This window comes from Vulpes vulpes, chromosome 2, assembly GCF_048418805.1.
Source record: "Vulpes vulpes isolate BD-2025 chromosome 2, VulVul3, whole genome shotgun sequence".
Classification (NCBI taxonomy): Eukaryota; Metazoa; Chordata; class Mammalia; order Carnivora; family Canidae; genus Vulpes; species Vulpes vulpes.
In genome coordinates this window covers 90339287-90351714 of record NC_132781.1, presented here as the reverse complement: position 1 = coordinate 90351714, position 12428 = coordinate 90339287, and the positions used below count along the sequence as shown (strand labels likewise).

At 43.3% G+C, this 12428-nt stretch overlaps 1 long non-coding RNA gene across 1 annotated transcript; it reads right to left on the bottom strand.

The window, feature by feature from the left end:
- Positions 1-258: 258 nt before the first annotated feature.
- On the bottom strand, positions 259-11097 carry LOC140597902 (uncharacterized). The gene is made up of 2 exons (XR_011999916.1): positions 10932-11097; positions 259-3373 (listed from the first exon to the last, which is right to left on the bottom strand). It is a non-coding gene; the product is annotated as an uncharacterized lncRNA (long non-coding RNA).
- Between the last annotated feature and the right edge of the window lie 1331 nt (positions 11098-12428).

The window sequence follows — 12428 nt, the reverse complement described above, 5'->3', positions numbered from 1 at the left end:
AGCTCACTATCCAGGTGCCCGACTATTTGAGGAGACCAAGACCATTTCAAGGATGGCACCGGGAGCCTGACGATTCTGATCGTGAGCCTCTCGAAGACAGAGATTTTGTATTATTTAATCAAATGCCAGCTTACTGACTTCCTACTATGTGAATCAAGGCATAATTCTTGGGCTGGAAAAATAAATATGAGTGAGGCACCATCCCCGACTTCAAGAGAGAGATGGACACTCAGACATAATGCCAAAGTCAGACACTTCAAATATTTTATTTTATTTATTTTTTTCACTTTAAATATTTTAATTGACAAATTGGAAGAAATTAATTTTTAAATGGAGACACAGCCTGGGCCTGGTTTCTTTGGACAACAGAGCCCGAGGCAGATCATACATGCTAGTACCTAGGGATGCTCTCCTAAGGCAGCAGTAATGAAAAAGAAAAGGAATAGGTATCTCCTGACAGACTTTAGCAACCACCTTGCCTGGGACAGTCGATGGGTGTGTGTGTTGGAGGTGGGATGGCAAGATATTTGTCTGATGGCTCTTGCTTCTCTTGTCCCTTGTAGGGCAAAGTTTGCTCTCTGTGGGACACCACCTGCCCCTTCCCAGCCTTTGGGCAGGTGAGGTCCCACGCATTATAGGGAGCTTCCTCGGAGCCTGGAGGTGATGGCAGAAGCAGACTTTCCAGGGAGTCTGAGCAGGTGGGGCCAAGGCGTGGGTGCTCCGGTTCTCACCTGACAATGCCCTGGCCAGTGCTCCAGAGCCTGGGGGAGACCGAGGCAGCTGGCAGTGGGAGGACAAGCCAGTGGCCAGAGTGCCAGGCTCTGTGCCAAGCTGTCGGCGGAGTCAGGATGTGCAGAGTGGTCGGGCATGGAGGATGCCAGGAAAACCTGGGGGTACAATGGGGTTCATTTGTCTTCCTACTGCCAAGCAGTTCATTTCTCTTCCTACTCCCATTCTCTGAGGAGTAGCCACCGCAAACAGCTCAGCTTGTAAACATTAGTAGTTCTGATCATTGGTCAGGAAGCATGACACCATTTTTCTCCCCTTTTTTGGTCTAAGAAAGGAAAACAAAATTTCACATCATGGTATGTAGTCTTGAGAGATGAGTTTCCTGGAAGACTGTAAGCACCCGAGTGTCTTTTTCACGGCAGTTACCTCTGTACCTGGCACTTGGTGAATGTTGGTTGAATGGACAAGTGAATCAATAGATTCCTGTTGCTTTATTAGATGAACAGAGCTTACAGAAAAAGAAAAAAAAAATCACGCCGTCTGGTAGAGCTATTCTCAAGAGCTGGTGTGCAAAGACAACACGCAGGAGAATTTGTGGAAACCACAGAGCCTGGTTTCCAAGGCTGGAGGATCCAATCCTGTCCATGTGGGTGGAGGCGGAATCTGCTCTGTGTAAGCAGGCATCTTGGGTGCTCCGGGGGCTGGTTGTGGGGGAGCACATTTTGAGACACCCTGCTTAAAGGTTGTGATATCTGAGGCCTTATGGACGTGAAGCATAGGAAACAATCAGGCCGTGTGTTTACTTGCAGCAAGGGCCACACCTAGAGGGCACAGCTGCAAATACCACACTTTCCTTCCTATCCGCGTGGTCTTGGAGTGGCCCCGTCTGCAGAAAAAGGGAACTTGGCAGGGATGGTAACAAACAAACTCTACATGTACAGAGTGTACCAGTATCCACACAGTGTGGTCTGAGGTGTGCCCAGAGTTCCATTTCGGTTCCTAGACCCCCAGGCTGGAGCATTTCATCCCACCTGCGTTTATTAGACATTGACTTTGTGCCAGGCACTGGACACTGAAGGTGCTTAAGACATGGAGTTCTTAAACACTTTGGCTGTGTCTATACTTCCTTTGGGTAAAAACAGAGTCACATTCGCTGTGAATGCAGCGGCCAGACCACTGAGTCTGAGGCTGGTGATGGTGAACAGGAGGAAGGTGGCAGGTGTGAACCTGGGAACGCTGCTTTTGTTCGTTGAAAGTAGTGGCTTCTTAACAGACTGTGATGTTCCTAATAAAACCTAAAAGAAGAAGAAGAAGAAGAAGAAGAAGAAGAAGAAGAAGAAGAAGAAGAAGAAGAAGCAGCTTCTGATAGGGCATGATCAAGGCTGCATATCCAGGGTCTCCAAGGCAATACCACAGCTGTAGAATGATGGGGGGACCTCTCTCTTTTCAAATGGTCCCTGCTTTCTTACCTAAGGGCAGCTTGTCTCCCCATGGCTTCCTCAGCACCACTTCATTCTCTTGCCTTCTGAACAACGGGATGACTGCCACACACCCAGTTCCTAACCTGCCTCTGCTTCACGGCAGCATCCCAGGTTCCCCCTTCCCCAGTTCCTCTGAAAATCATTCAACACAAGCCCAAAGCCCACAGTGAGCCCCTTCCAACTCCCCCCCTTTAAAAATTTTATTTAAATGCAATTTAATTAACATATAGTACATTATTAATTTCAGAGGTAGATTTCAGTGATTCATCAGTTGCATTTAACACCCAGAGCTCATTACATCAAGTGCCCTCCTTAAAGCCCATCACCCAGTTACCACATCTCCCTAACCACTTCCCCTCCAGCAACCCTCAGTTTGTTTCTTGAAATTAAGAGTCTCTTATGGTTTGCCCCCCTCTCTTGTCTTATTTTATTTTTCCTTCTCTCCTCCTATGTTCATGTGTTTTGTTTCTTAAATTCCACATAGGAATGAAATCATATAGTATTTGTCTTTCTCTGACTGACTTATTTCACTTAGCATAATACCATCTAGTCATTGCAATACCATCCGTGTCATTACAAATGGTAAGATTTCATTCTTTTTGATGGCTGAGTAATATTCCATTGTCTATTTATATACTACATCTTTATCCATTCATCCGTTGATGGACATCTGGGCTCCTCCCACAGTTTGGTTATTGTGGACATTGCTGCTGTGAACATTGGGGTGCAGATGCTCCTTCTAATCACCATGTTTGTGATAAATCCCTAGTAGTAGCTCTATTTTTAACTTCGCGAGGAACCTCCACACTGTTTTCCAGAGTAGCTGCACCAGTTTGCATTCCCACCAACAGTGAACAAGGGCACACCCTTCTCTGCATCCTCACCAACACCTATTGTTTCCTGACTTGTTAATTTTAACCGTTCTACCTGCTGTGAGGTAGATTTTGGTTTTGATCTGTATTTCTCTGACGCCGAGTTATCCACAAGGAGATGCTCCACGGTCCCCATGCTGTCCCATCACCTCTGGTGCAGAAAGTTAATAATCCTGAATTTCCTTGCCTGCAGGTGTGTTTCTGGTGGGCTTCGTCAGAAGGCAGATGTTGGCAAAAATGGGATTGTTCACCTCGTGGTGCTGCGCTGGCAAATGTTCCAAAACGAGCCCTCTGAAAAGATCAGAAAAGGAAAAAGCCCTGGTTTGTAGTGCTTGCCAATGTGTGTGGTGTCAGTACTCCCACCCGGTCCACTTCAAGCCATCGCCAGGTGTCACCGGTTGTGGAACTTCACTGAACAGGCAGAGCCACCCACAGTCTGCTTTTGGGGATTCCGTGGACGTGGGTGCAGGCTCACCACGGCCACCTCCTCACCTACCTTCCTCAAGCGAGAACTTTCTTTGGACTTCATTGAGTTTTCCTCCTCCGTGGAGGAGCCTATGTTCTTTTCTTTCCCCTGAATTTGTATGAGGCATCTGGCACCTCGCTGATTCATACGCAAGTTCTGAGGAATGTTAGGACTGAAATAGAAGCTCGTGGATAGAGAATTTGCATAGAAACACTGGCAAAGAGTAAGGAGCCCTGAGTTTAGGGCCTCGTGATTATGCTTCCAGCCAGTTGTCAGTCACTATCAGTTGCTTCCCTGATGGTGGCTTCATGGAGAAGCCAGAAGCCAAATGGTTTTGTCCCAGAAAGAAGACACACCTCCACTTAGATACCAACGCCAGCTCATCTGGCTTTGCCCTGGGCTCTTTCTACAAAATCTTCCTCAAGACCTGCCTTTTTTTCTTTTTAATCCTACAAAGGAAATTATCTTTGTGGAGTGCCCATGAAGTAATTATAGGTAATGGTCCACGATGTGGCAGCTACAAGTCCGGCTACTTGGCTGAGACATGAACTCCCTATCTGCTGCTGCGAGAGCTCATTATGTGCCGTACTGGTGAATTGGTAATGAAAAGACTTAAAAAGAGTCTGATAGCAAAGCAGCTTCTTTCTTAGCCTGACCCTGATAGAGCAGGGCCCCAGGGAACAGATGACTAAACTCACTGCAAATTTCAAACAAGATTACCAACGGCTTCTTTTCATCCTCTTGGAACTCTGGGAATGCGGGAACTGAGAAAAGCCAACAGACAAAGATGGAAATACCATCATTAAAAGAGAAAAAAGAAGAGAGTACTTTTCAATTTGATGAAGAAAAAGGAAGTGGTTTAAGGCAGGCTGAGAAAGTTGATATTATTTTTCTGAAAAGGTGTAAGCCGCTTTGACAAGAACACCAAGAAAACAGATCTCACTTTTTCAGTACTTTACTCCACAGATTGACCGAGTGTCTTCCTTGTGCTGGGGATACTGAAAGGAAGCTCACAGTCTCCTGAGGGAGAAAACTGTTTGAGCCAAGCCAGGCCCTTGCTTCTTTCCTCTCAGATCCCATCCCAAACCTCCTGAAAGTGGCTTTTTCCAGGCCCTCTTAGCAACTGGCTCTGGACCAGTTAAGGCAGTGGGAGCAGTGGTGGGAGACTAGAGGATGGGCGTTAGGGAGATGCCAGCATGTTTGTCCCATCTCTCTCTGCTTTGGGTGGTGTCCCAGTGGGCCCAGCTGTCAGGGACCGGGTCTGGTCCTGGCTTCTGGGCTCTGATAACAACTCCTTTTACCTGTTAATCCAGCCCTGGCAGCTCACTGGCACTTTCTAGTGTCACTAAAATCTGCATTGTCTCATTCTTCCCTCTGTGGCTTTTCAATGCTTTCAACACCTCTGTAACTAGTTTATTGCGTCGAATTCCTCCTATTGAACTCCTGGAGTGAGGTTTATTTTATTGTCTGTAGGCTGACCAGCACAGGAAGTAAGCAAAGTTATAAGGTTAGTGTGATGCTGCCATAAACAGAGTCTGTGCAAGGTTCTGTGGAGACCTGGATGGTGACTCGCTCTCACTTACGGAGACTAGGAAGGCTTATACCAAATGGAAAATTTGAATTACAGCTCCAAGAATGAGTAGGAAGTTCCAAGACAATCAACTGAGGAAGAGGAGGCAGGAGAGGGGAGAGAGTCCAGTCATTTGCAAAAAAAAAGTATGGCAGTGTGATAGAGTATGGAGTTTAGAGGAACGTCAAATAATGAAAACCCATTGAAGAATGGGTCAGGCACAAAATGAAGACTACTCAGAGGATGGCTCTTTAGATTCTAGTTTCTATGACTGCAGAAGTCACTACTGCCACAGAAGCCTTAAGTTTCCTAGGGCTCAGAGGACGGGAGGAACCTTGTGGAAGAGTGAGCGCTGTGTCCTTCCATTCACTATCAGCACAAAGGACTATTTGCTGTTTCAGCAACCCCTGCACTTGCATATGAGTCCTGTGTTACTTAGAATCTCCATGCTGCACGGCACTCTCGCTGAAAATCAGATAGTAGTTTTCTAGAAGAGTCATTTCTTGCTGGCCTTGGTTCTGCTGCGGGCTGGAGAAGCAGAGAGACATTTTAAAGTCACTGACAAATGAAGCAGACCCAGGCCTTAGAAATGACCCAGAGCATTTTATCTGTTTAATCTTTTTCTTTCAATGGTAAGACAAATGTGTCTCAAATTTAATCATCGCCCCCTCCCCCAAATACACACCTACTGAAGGCAGCAGTGGTCTTTCTGCTGGTGGCAGGTGTCGAAGCTTCCAGTTAGAAAAATAAGATTTGAAGCCTACTGCCCATATCATTTTTTAAGGATTTATTTATTTATTATTTGAGAGAGAGAGAGAGTAGGGGGAGGGGCAGAGGGAGTGGGAGAATCTCAAGCAGATTTTCTGCTGAGAACAGTCAGACATGGGGCTGGATCCCATGACCTGAGCTGAAACAAGGAGTCTGCTGCATAACCAACTGAGCCCCCAGATGTCTCCGCATCATTCTTATTAAAGCAGAAGTATTTGGTTGCTTGCCTTTGAGGAGGATGTTTGCGTTTCTTGCCTTTAGCAGCAAAGAATGGGATGCTTCCAAATATGCTTCCTGTTCACTTTGCACTTGATGCTCCCACGTGAGGCTGCGAGGCAAGTGGAGACAGTTCAGCTACTTGCCACAGAGCCTCCAATAGACTTGTGTCAAGACCAGGGGTTGCGTCCAGGTCTCTTTATTTTTGGTGGGGAGCCTTCCCACCATTCCCTAGTCCTTGTTGGGGTGGCCCTCTGCGTTCCCACTTTACCCACTGTAGGAGCCCCAGGCCCAGCATTCCATAAAAACCCAAGGCTGCCTGGAAGGCTATGCTTCTCCTTTAGGACACAATGCTCAGTGGGAGAGGTTCCTCTCCATACCATGCCTCAGGGTTGCCCTTTCTCACTACCATCCAGGGGACCCCTGAGAGGAATGCCCTCCTGCCCCCTGCTGGCCATAACGGCAGGTGCACCAACCCAAGAGAGCTGGTGCAGAACTCACTCCAAATGCTCTCCGACTCGGATTGGACGAGGAGGTTAAACATAGGAAAGTTGACTCAGTGCTGATTAAACAGGCTGAGAAGACAGAAACAATCACCCTGTATGTGGCGATAATGGAGCAACAAAGTAAATATTAAGGGAGCCGCTTGCTATCAATATTTAACTAGCAGATTAATGTACAGAGGATGCGCTCGGGAGCATGTGAGGGTGACCAGAGAGGCAGAAATGGCTCAATTACGATACATCGTCACCGTCAGGGAGGAGGGAAGGCTTCTCTGCATTGTTGAATCTGGGGCTAGGAACGCACAACAGAGGCAGTCAGGGGTGATTAAGTAAGGAGATGATGTAAGTAAGGAGATGATGAGCCACCATGCCAGGCTCATTAGCATAAACAGTCTGTTGAAAGAAGAGAATAGAAACGAGTGGTATATTCTGTAAGTTTTCGCCTAAAATTGCTAAATATCTGTGCATCCTCATCGATAATTCTCTTAGGTTTTTTGGCCTTTTATCTGCTCGATGAGAACAAAGGATCTTAATTAAGGACCACTTCATTTTGAGGCAATGTTTCCAATCATCATGTGCTCTGCTGTTTCTGTCTTTTTGTTCATGCAACTAAACATATTTTTTAGCCTCTTACTATCTAACTGATTTTTATCAACTTATTTATAAGATTTTTCATTTATTTCTTAACCCACGGAGTCCTGTTTTGTGCCAGGCCAGTTCCAATACTTTGACTTGCCATGTGATCTCAGTGTGGATGGATTACCGCCAATGGTTTGAAAAACAAACAACTCCCCCCTACTGGGACCCACTGAGTCCCCCCTACTGGGACCTCATTGAGAAATGAGGATATAGGCAATTTGGTTTTGATTTTTAAGCTTCCTTCCCCTTTGCGGAATCTTCTTTCCCTCCTTGATTCCCCCCTCCCCTCCTCCATGTTTCCTCCACTAGTGCTGCTGGTTTTCTTCCTCTCCAGAAGGTCTTTTGACTTGATGTTTGTCTCAAAGCCATAGTTTCCTTCAGTGATAGTGGGTAAAACTAGCATCATGAGCTAAACCAATTCCTAGCAAGGTTCCCACCAGCTAATATGTTATCTTCTTAGCAATGCAAATGCCTTAAGAAAAGAGCTGACATTGGGGCTTTAAACTCACAGTGATGATGCTTTTAGTTACTTTTATAATACACTTTATTATATTTACCTTATTTACAAGGTAATAAATATAGGTTTCAATTTTGCTTTAAATTTTTTTCATTGCTGTGAGAAATTGTAGGCCAGTAGGATCTCCCCTCCCTTATTAGATGCCATTGTGTTGTGAGGTATATAGAACTCAGAGACTTTTCTTCCATTTCCATTCTGAGCGAACCTCAGTATCATCATTCTTTGCCCCCCAAATCTTTTCCCTCTTCTCTCTCACTGTAAGATATTTAATGTTAATTTTTATTGGATTCATGTTTTTGCAAAGTTGACATCAGCTGCTTGTCCATCTAGCAAAAATGCTAGAGGTGAGGAATTACACAGCTGCCGGCTTAAAATAAGGGGAAAAGGAAAAATAGTAAAACAGGCACATAATATGATTTGATAGATTGCCATGACACATGGGGTGTGTTCATCAGTCAGATACCAGTTTATTTCTTTTATTATTATAAGTATTTATTTATCTGTTTGTTTTCTTCTTTAGTAGGCTCAATGTCCAGCATGGAACCCAACGTGAGGCTTCAACTCAGGATCCTAAGATCAAGACCTGAGCTGAGATCAAGAGTCAGCTGATTGACTGACTGAGCCACTGTAAATACTGAGCTCTGTAATTTTTTTAAAAAGATTTATTTATTTATTTGAGACAGAGGGAGAGAGAGAGAGAGAGAGGAAGGGAGGAAGGGAGGGAGCATGAGTAGGGGATGGAAGGGAAGGGGCAGAGGGAGAGGGAGAAGCAGAAGCTAATACCCCACCACCCCACAAGCAGGGAGCCTGACATGAGGCTCTATCCCAGGACCCTGAGATCATAACCCGAGCAGCCAGAGGCTGATGGAGCCTTAACCAGTGGAGCCACCCAGATGCCCAACCCTGTAAATTTCCTTTTTAAGTACAGAAAAATACAGTTTAATAATAACACTCATTAATATTCATACTTTTAGAACAGTAAAGATATAATACAGATAGATCAATGGATTGATAGAATTCCTTGATATAAGTATGATTATATTGTAGGTGCAATTTTAATGAAAATTACATTTTAGTTTTACTCAAAGGGAAAAAATTAAAGGAAAACGAAGGAAATGTGGAACTTCAATAAATAATTCTTTATGACCAGCAATGTTAGTGACTAAAGGTCATTTTATGTTCAACAAAGAAGTTTGGGGGAATGTTTAAAGAGTCAGAGTTGTGAGAAAGAATGAACAGGTGTTATAATCTAAGTGACATGTTCTGAATCCTAGCTCTGAATGGAGAGGGCATCAGCAATCTCTCTCTCTCTCTCTCTCTCTCTACTTGCACTCCCTACATGCTGATATATGTATTCTAGCCATATCATTAGTTCTTCATTATTTAAATATACAACATTTACATTCTTTAATTTTGACTTTAATTTCCAAGTAGCTTTTACCCTTTACTGTTTTCTCTCCTTTGGGCTTTCTTATTTTCAATTCATCTCTGACTTGTATGAATTTTTTTTTGTAAGTATACTACTTGGTTTTTTATTTTTTATTTTTGAGAGAGAGAGAGAGAGAGAAAGTGCATGTGTGAGCAGGTCGGGGAAGAGCAGAGGGAAAAGGAGAGAGAGAGAATCTTAAGCAGACCCCATATACAGCACGGAACCCAACTCAGGGCTCAATCTTATGACCCTGAGATCATTACCTGAGCCCAAGTCAAGCATCACCCAGGTGCCCCTGACTTGTATGAATTTGAGTATTTGGTAGTTCTTTCAGGAGCAGCTCATGGGTACTGTGCTCTTTGCATTTTTTGTTTTTAGGAATGTATGTTTCCTTTATTTTTGAATAGCCTTCTAGATTGGCAGGGTTTCCTGGTGTTACATTTTGTTCCCCTTGGCACTGTATAGTATAGGCTTTGTTCCACCATTTTGAGTGGAGCCTTGTATGTTACTCTGAAGACTGAGGCCAAACTGACTTTTCCCTTATTTCTTAGTAATTTGCCTTTATTGCTTGGATATTCAAAACATTCATTGGTATTCTTGTAGTCCAACAGCCTAACTAGGAGGTATCTCAGTGTCAACATTCTGTATCATGTTTTCCTGAAACACAGTATTCTTTTCAAGAAGCAGATTCAGTATCCTCTTTATTTCAAGGTCACTTTCTTATATTATCTCTCAATATATTTTCTTTTCCCTGGGTGGATTCTCTCATTTAGGGACACAGTGTCTTTGTGCTGGATTGCCTTTTATTTTCCATTTAAAGTAGTGCTGATCAAATTGCTTTAATATATTTTTCTTTTTCATCTGTAGTTATCATAATTGTCTCAAACCTTGCCTTTCTATGTCAGCAATTCTATTTTCAATAGTATTTTGATGTTTCTTAAGTTATTTATTAAACCTGAAATACCACTATTTTGCTCCTTAATTTGTCTTAAGTTTGGAAGTCCCATTTCTGTCATTTTACACTTATGTTTATTATGTTCATGTTCTCTACATAAGCCCAAGTAATTGTGAGTAAATCTCTTTTGGCTCTTAATTTCTGTCTTCTTCTAGATTATGTTACTTGTTTATTTCATGATGTTTTCCTTTTTTCTGCTATTTGTTTTCCTGATGACAGTGGGCTTCTTTGTATCTTATTTATGCCTGGGCCACTTGGCCTGGACCTTTCTTTTGCTGTGATATAGACTGGGTAATTGTTGGCTCTCTTCCCACTATATCTAAGCTATAGTGTGAAGAAATGAGAAAGGAGGGGTCCCTGGGTGGCTCAGGCAGTTAAGTGTCTGACTTCAGCTCAGGTCATGATCTCTGGGTTCTGGAATCAAGCCCCACATTTGCACCTAGCTCCACACTCTGTGGGGAGCCTGCTTCTCCCTCTTCCTTTCCCTCTGCCCCTCCCCCTGCTCATGCTTTTTCTCTCTCTCTTTTAAATAAATAAATAAATAAATAAATAAATAAATAAATAAATAAATAAAATCTTAAGAAAGAAAATGAAGTGAGAAAGGAAGCAAGGTCACCTTGGTTGGTGTGCACTGTTTGTCGATACGTAGGCTCAGTACTGTCTTCTAAGAGTTTGTTTAAAGTTCTAAATTACATATCTAATCAGGTGTTAAATGTGATACTGATAGAGCTACAAGGGCCATAGCAGCAGTGATTTAAAGAACATAGAAATTTGTATTTCTCTTACCTACTTGAGTGTGAACAGTCCCGGTTGGTGGTGTGGAGGTGGCAGCGACTCTGTAGTGTCAGGGATTCTGAAGTTTTGTATCTCCTTGTCTGTCAAGCTTTCTATGCGTACAGTGGTGCTCAGCTCTTACAGGACACTCGCATTCAACCAGTGCAAGGGAAAAAGCAGAGGAAAGGGCAGGACTTCTCTCTTTTCTAATGCCATTAACCTGAGGTTTCAAGCATCACTTCTTCCGTATGATTGGCTAGAAGATAGTCACATGGCCTCACTTAGTCGTAAGGGGGGCTGGGAAATGTGCCCTTTCTTCTGGGCAGTAGTGGGTGCCAGTGAAATTTGGGAGTTCTATTATAAAAAGAAGAAATTGGAGAAGCAGCAGGCTCGGCCTCACCAAGTTTCCCTTCACCTAACAGTGGAGTATAGATCCTTATATTCTTGGGCTTCAGATGACTTCCCCCATTCAGGGAGCTTCAGGGTACCCGACCCTCCCCAGCGCACCAGTTTTCCCTTTATTTTGGGAAATAGTTTCCAAAGTCATTTCCACTTCTCAGTTGAAAAAAGATAAAGAGGAGCACATTGGTTTAGTTTGTTTGGCACTCCGTATTTGGCATTGTCAGTGAGGATCTTGGTATGTCTCCCACTCACCTGAATGTGTGCCTCTGTGGGGAGAATCAGGTGAGGAGCCGGCTGTGTTGCACCCTCCTGCTGCTCCTGGCTGCTGTAGAGTTTTCTATTCATTTGGTTCCAGGTTTTGAATTTTATTGAAGTAGGCTTAAGTCATTATCATTTTTTAGTTGCTTTTTATGATTATTTTTGCTGATTTTGACTATTTTTAATCTTATTTTCATAGTGATCAAGAGAGGAAAAGTTTGTGATACACAGTTTTTTAATTACAGCTTTTCTCTATTTTGTCTTTTACTATTAAATTCCCCTCCTTGTGTTCTCTCTCTCCCTCCCACCTTTTTTTTTTTTTTTAAGATTTATTTATTTATTTTAGAGAGAGCAGGGCAAGGGGAGGAGGGACAGAGAATATTCAAGCAGACTCCCTCTGAGCAGCACAGCACCGATGTGGGGCTTGATCTCACAAATCGCGAGATCATGACCTGAGCCAAAAACAAGAATCAGACTCTTAATGAACTGAGCCATCTAGGGGACCCTCCTCCTTTTTACTTTATGTTCTCCTCTCCCACCCAAACTTCCTAATCAATAGGTGAAACTATATCAAAGGGCTTATTTGTTATTTGGATACCAGAAAGAATATTTCTTCTTACAACTAATAACAACTTAGATGACTTAGTACATAGAGGATTACAAATTGATCTAACAAAAATTATGCTTGACTCCAAAAATAAGATCCTTCTAGATGGAGGGCTTGAATCACAGGAGAAGATTTACAAAAAAGGTCTCATGATAATGGTTGGATCTGCTTTAAAGATATCACATATTCATTATGTGAGGCTGTTAAAACTATTTGCTATTTTAACTCAGAAGGTCCAGAGT